The sequence below is a fragment of the Globicephala melas genome, chromosome 1 (genome assembly GCF_963455315.2).
Source record: "Globicephala melas chromosome 1, mGloMel1.2, whole genome shotgun sequence".
Taxonomy (NCBI): domain Eukaryota; kingdom Metazoa; phylum Chordata; class Mammalia; order Artiodactyla; family Delphinidae; genus Globicephala; species Globicephala melas.
In genome coordinates this window covers 149,251,162-149,257,907 of record NC_083314.1, presented here as the reverse complement: position 1 = coordinate 149,257,907, position 6,746 = coordinate 149,251,162, and positions in this window count along the sequence as shown.

The following is a 6,746-nucleotide window of genomic DNA, read 5'->3' as shown; positions in this document are numbered from 1 at the left end:
GCTCACAGACAAACAGGGAGATGAGGCCTGGATTCAAACATGGGCAGATGGCAGGCAGCACCCAGATCTGGTTCAAGGGTCTCTGTGAGTTCAGAAATAGGAGAGACCCCGGTCCGGGGCGGGGCGGGAGGTGGACCAGCAGATGCAGCCTCAGATAAAGTTTAACACACAGAAGTGTTACTGGTGGTGGGAGTCTACAGAGAGGGCATCTCGGGTTTATACAAAGGCTTAGAGGAGGGAAAGTAAGGATGGATGTGGAACACTTGGGGAGCTCAACAGGCCCTTAAGAGAGTTTGGAGGAGAGAGAATGGGGCCACATTTTTCGCTCAGCTCTTAAACTAGCCTATTTTTTAGGATACTCTCTGGAAAACACAGCGGGGGGCGGGCACAGGACCATACTTGCTCCCCCTTCCCTCCCCGAAACTCTGTCCACACCCCCAGAGCACGGGGAGCCATCAAAGTGAGTGGCAGCAGGCTAATCACGGCCACTTGGGTGTGAGGAGGGTCCCTTGTCTCTCTCTGAGGACCCCAGCATGGACAAGTGCAAGACAAAAGCGGTACCTCCCCCTCCTCGCCTGCCACAGCCTTCATTAGCATCAGACAGAAAGCCTGCCAGCCAGGCTCCCCGCTTAGCCGCAGCCGGGCAACTGGACCGGCAGCCCAGCTTTGGCCGAGCCCCAACCGAGCAGATGTGAACCCTGAAGGGGCCTGTGGCCAACCCTGGCCCCCCTCCTCAAAATATAACCAAGCCAGGCAATCCCCACCCGGCTCTGCCCACCCCATAAGCCTCTCCTTGCATTGCCCCACGGAACCTGCTGCGGCCGCCAAAAAGCCAAAGGGAGTCCAGTAAGCGTGTGATCCCTGAATGACAGCTCCTAGGGCGATGGGACCTGAGGATCGTAGAGACATCAACGTCTACCTGTCATTAGACTCATGGAGTCGAATCTTAGCTCAGTTCAGGGTCATCACAGCATGTCGCCCCTTGTTTGGACCGCTGCTCTAGAATGCGTCATTGCTCAACAACAGAATTGCAGCCTCAGGACCTAGAGTCTTGAGCATGGAAGGCAGGTAGCAGGCATCATAGCTGCGAGGTCCCAGGAGGTCCTGGGAGAGATTGCCTGGGGGCTTGGGGCTGGGAGTGCCAGTGTCTGTCTGGATCCCACCTATTCAGGGGTAGTGGGGAAGGGGCGTGAGAGTGATGAGGAAGCCTGATAGCCCATTGAAGGCGGCAGCTCGCGGGGGACTGATGGAGAAGGGGCGGAGCGCTGAGAGAAGGAACTGGGGCTGCCGGTGTGGGAACGGCCAGAGGGCAGAAGGCCTGGCCCCCGCCCCCCGCCCCCCGCCCCCCGCCGAGATCCCACAGAGCCTGGGACCCGGGAGCACCACAGGTCCCAGGCTGCTGGGGGTGAGCTGGGGAGGGCTGAGGACCCTGGGCTCCCGGGTCTCAGCTGGCTGGGCTGTCACCAGGCATGGGGTGGGAAAGGGTTTTCTACCCTGGTCCCGTAACTCCACTGGGTCTCAGAAACGTAAGGGTCTTGCAGGGGGCAGGGGGTGGTGGCAGTTATGGGATAAGAAGGGGGTGGGGGCCAACTGGGGGAGGGGGTGTTATCTTCAGATCACCATCTGCAGAACTGAGACTGAGTCAGGAGAGATTGTGTCTCCCCCATAACAGGGACTCACAAAATAACATATAACAAAACCTCCCCCCAACAATGTATGGGGGGCAGCCCTCCTCTGATGGCTCCTCTGAGTAGGCTTACACTAACAGCCAGGGACTGGGTGGTGCCCCTCTCAGTAATCCCGGCAGTATTCAGGGGCTCATCTGCATTGGGGTGAGGGAACAGGTTCCCCAAACAGCCCGGATCAGAATCCCAGCTGGGCTTCTCTCTCAGCCACTCGACCTTGGCCAAGTCGCTTAACGTCTCTGACCTTGGACTTTCCTCATCTGGGAAATGGGAGTGACTGTCCCCTCACACTGGGTTCTTGGGAGGAGTCAGTGAGATGGCAGAGCTGAAAGCACAGCTCTTCGGTATAAACTGCAGACACTGAGCACAGGTGAGGCTAACCTTGGTGACCAACATCTTCTTCCCAAGCTCCCCAGGTCTGGGGCCAGGGGACCCTTGGCCTCGCTCTACCAAAACCAGCTCTTCCCTGAGGGGATGGTAGTTTAACAGGTCTACATTAAGGTTAATTCAAATTAAACAAACTTCAAAATTCAGTTATGCACTAGCCACATTTCAAGTGCCGGAGAGCTGCACGCTCTGGTCGAGAGGCTTCCATACTGGACAGGGCAGATAGAACGTGCTCATCACCACGGAGTTCTGTCGGACCGCACTGGCCTAAGGTGCTGAGGCAGCTCCAGGTTGCGGGTCAGGACAGCTGGGTTCTAGCTCCAGCTTAGCTCCTAGTTCATGCTGAGTTCAGACATTCCCTTTGCTTCTCGGAGCCTCAGTTTCCCCCTATGGCGGCCTATCCCACACTCTGTGCAAGGCAGAGCAGAGTCAGTGCTTGAGGAGGACCTCTTGGTTGACCCTCTCGCCCCGCTGCCTTGGATCAGGCCCACGTGGAAACAGGCGGTGGGTGAAGCCTGAGGGAACCACCTGCCCACCCACAGGCTCTGGCAACTCCAGAAAACACCCTGGAGTCCCGAGCTTGTCAGGCCAGGCTCCCTGAGTCTCAGCGTCTCAGACAGGCCAGCAAAGCCAGAGCCAGGAGGCAGGCCGTGCAGAGGGCCAGTGTGTATCTCTCCGTGGGCTTACACAGGCCTGAGTCAAGCCTGAAGACCCCAAACTCATCCCTCCCAACGCGGAGAGAGGCCCAGGCAGGCAGGGCCTTGGACAGGAGGCGGCCTCAGGGGCTGGTCCAAAGGGGAGGGGAGGGGAGGCCCGGAGAGCGGAGAGTCAGAACCTCGCTATCAGCACTGCCCATCCTCCCCACTTCCTCTCTTCGAACGGATCACATCCTGTTATTGTGTGGACAGAGAAGGCCAGGAGCTGGGGAGGGAGGCAGGGCTCGGACCAAGTGAGTGGGGAGAGAAAGGAGGAGCCAGAGGGAATGTCCTGGTGGGCATGGATAGCTCCAGCAGCCCAGCCCTGCCCCAGGTGGCTTGGACCAGAGCAGGGCCTCCAGGACGGAGGACCAGCATCCCTGGAGCAGCTAGCCCCTGCCATTGAGAGAAGATGCTGGGGCTCGGGACAGGCTGTGCGAACCTGCAAAGGCACCCGGAAGAATGGAAATGACATCGTCTCTAGGAAGCCTTCCCCAGCCTCCTCCCAGGCTCCTTCAATTCAGCAAACATTTGCTCTGGGCCTCCACTGCCAGAGCCAGGTCTCCCACACCCACTGGGCCTCTCTCTCACAGCACTTGCCTCCAGGGTTGTCCTGCTCTGGATCTCTTCCCCTACGTCTCACTTCCACCCAGCCTGCAAGCCCCCTGAGGACAGGGACAAGGAAGGTCCCTTGCTGGCTCCCCAGCATTGCCCAGCATGGGGCAGGTCCAGAGGAATTCCTGCTGCTGTGAATGATTAATGTTCCCACTTCCCCTCTGTCCTCTTTCTCTCTTCTGCCATTCCAAATACAGCCTTATCCCAAACCCATTTCCAGCGAGAGTAATGGTTCTTTCTACAAGACACAAGCACTTACATATATTATTGAAGTCCCATGACAGTCCTGTAAGATACGTGTTAATAACTTCATTTAACAGATGAGGAAACTGAGACTAAGAGAGATTAAGTGATTTACCTAAAGTCACACAGCAGGCACAAGAAGCGGCAGCCCTGGAACTTAACCCCAAAGGCCAGGCTCTTTCTGTGGCCCTGCTGCCTTTCCTGCTCAGTCCCATTCCTGTCCTGGCCTCTCCCTCCCTGAGCTGATACCACATCAACTGTCCTCACTGCCCGCGAGCCTGTCCTCCAGCCGAGCCTGTAGGTATCGGCAAGCTCTCCAGCGCCCACACTGATTGCTCATGGTCCTGGGCAGATTGCTGGACACACCGAGCTGCTATCTGCCCCCAGCCTAGCACAGGCCCACCTGCTCTAAGAGCACTAACTACCTGTTGGCCATTTCTTCTTCCTCTCCTGAGGGGCCCTGAGCACTGGCTCTGGATCAGACCTGAATTCAAATCCTGTGTAACCTTGGTGAAGTCCGTACCCTCTCTGGGCCTCATTTCCTCCTCTGGACGATAGAGAGGGTGCCTGGGTGATCTTGACTGACTCCTGTCCTTACAGTCATGATGGCTGAGCCTCTACTGCTGGACACTGTGCCCAGCACCAGGGCCCGTCCCCAGCAGTCTGGTCACACAGCCAGAGGGGGAGAGCTGGTTGCTGGGGAACACTTAGTTGTTTTGCAAGCTGGGGAAAGGGGAGTGGGCAGCATGGGGAGGTAAGGCTGCTATGGGCAGACCAGATCACCAGCCTCCTGATCTTCATTATACCCACCTCACCCCAACCCGGATCCAGTACGAGAACCAGGCTAGGGGGGCCCAACCCAAGAAAATATATACCCCACCTTCCTATCCATCAACCAAAGCAGCCCAAGGTCCTCTACCAGCCCAAAGGGGCAGAGCTGTCCGTCTGCCCCTGACCAGCCCAGGACCACGGTTTTAGGCGGAGGGCATCTTTGCAGTAATAACCCAGCCTCCCACCCATCCATCCCTCTACCCTTTCACTCCACACTGGCCTCAACACCGAGCTGAGAGATTCCATGCAGGGGAACCTCTTCATTCAGCAAATGTTGAAAGGGCCCCATACCGGGTCTGACACAGGGCGCAGGAGGCGAACAGGCAAATCAGGCACGGCCTCACCTTCAAGGAGCTCGTGTTTTAGTGGGAAAGCAGACAGAGAGTGAAGGAAGGCCTGTGGGGACACAAAGAAGGCAGCTGACCCCAGTGAGTCAGGACAGTCTCCTGATGCTGAAGGCAACTTACCTAGATGAGAGGAGGGTGGGAACAGACGATGGATAGAAACCCAAAGTGCAAAAACTGGACAGTTAAAAAAAATAGTAGCAGGAGCAGAAAGGCTAGCGAAATACGAGCAGGGAGAACGAAGGGTGGAGTGGTGAGAAATGAGGCTGGAGAGACCATTTGGGCGAGGCCCGTGGCCACCCCTCCCCCTCACAGGCACAGCCGGGGTGGGGGGGGGGTGCAGGAGGCCGGGCCCTGCCCTGCCTGCCGCTGTCCAAGGGATGTGTGGCCCTGGGAAGATTCCTCTCCCCTCTGGCCTCAGTCTCCCCATCTGGAGATGGGGCACCAGCCAGCCTGGGCAGTCGATGGCCTCGTAGTCTCTGCCTGGCAGCCACAGAGCTGATGGGCTCTTCCTGAGCTCTCTGGACATGGACTGCCTCGCTCTCTCCTGAGAAAGGTCCTCCTGGAAATGGGTGCTCCTCCCTTCCGATTCTGTGTCCGCGACAGTCAGACTGTTGCCTCCACCCCTCCCCTGCTGCTGTTCTCACCAATGCCACCAGTGACTTCCACGTTGCCAGGTCCAGCCAGCACTCTCAGACCTTTTCTTGCTGCCTCGGGCTTGGCTAACCACTTCCCCAAACACCCTTTGGCCTTAGCCTCTGACACCCCACACTCACACTCTGCCAGTAGTTCTCCTACTCCTCTGACTGCCCTGCCCTGTCTCTCTCTCATGTCCCTTCACCATGCTGCTCCCACCACCAGCGCCAAGACCTGCAACCCACTCCCCCTGGTGTCCCCATCCCATGACTGAGTTTCACCATCTCTCTGCCCAGGGACCTCCTTGCTCTGGGCTGGCGAGAGGCACACTTGGCGTCTTTCAAAAGCCGAGGAGCTTCCCTACAGGCCAGAGCAGTGTCCCCATGCCCTGTTGTGCCTTTGCCCTCCTAGCAACCGTTGGAAGCACCCCCGGAACAGGGGCGGCCAAGATCAGAGCCTGGCAGGATGAGCAAGGCTCACCCCAAAAGAGCCAAAGTTATCTGTGGGCCCCTTGAGCTCCCCCCTTGGCTCATCTTCTTCCCTTAATACTAACCACCTTCTAACCTACTATACAGTCAACATATTCATATGGCTGTGTGTGTCTGTGGGTTACCGTCTCCCTCCTAGAATTTAAGCGACACAGAAACAGGGATCTTGGTTTTCTTCACTGCTAGATCCTAGTAACCTAGAACAATACCTGGCCCAATAGGGGCTCAATAAATATTTGCTAAATGAACCAAAGAAAGAAGGATTGGTACTTCGTTGGAAGTGCCTACCTGACCTACCGAGGTTCCCGAAGATCCAACAGTCTGCACGCAGAGGCCTCACCGGCGTCCACAGTCCCTGCCTCTGAACGGCGGCTCTCTGCCTGAGCCTCCACTCACTGCTCCCAAAGCCTCAGCCCCTGTCGCTGAGCCCCACGTAAGACCCGCACCCCCAATCCTCAAAAGCAGCCTCCACTGAGTCACTGGGGAGCCTGGGACCATTCTCTGGGGCAGAACTTAATCTGCCCTGAACCTATGGTAAAAGCCACTGCCCCAGCCACGGAGCTGAACCCGACAGGCAGAGAAGACTCTCCAGCCCGAGGCCCCGTGCCCGAAGCGTGCGTGCACAGCACTGAGAAGAGGCCCCCCTCCCTGAGGCCTGGCAGAGGGAAAAGAACAGAAACCCTAAGGGGGGAGCCTCAGGGTAGAAGGTGGGAGCCCACCCCGGGAGAACCCATTTCAGGGGAGACAGGTTCGTGCCACGCCTTTCCTTTAATGTCCCATCCTAGGGGTGCAACACGCAAGCACAGAGTCTAGGCCCCTTTG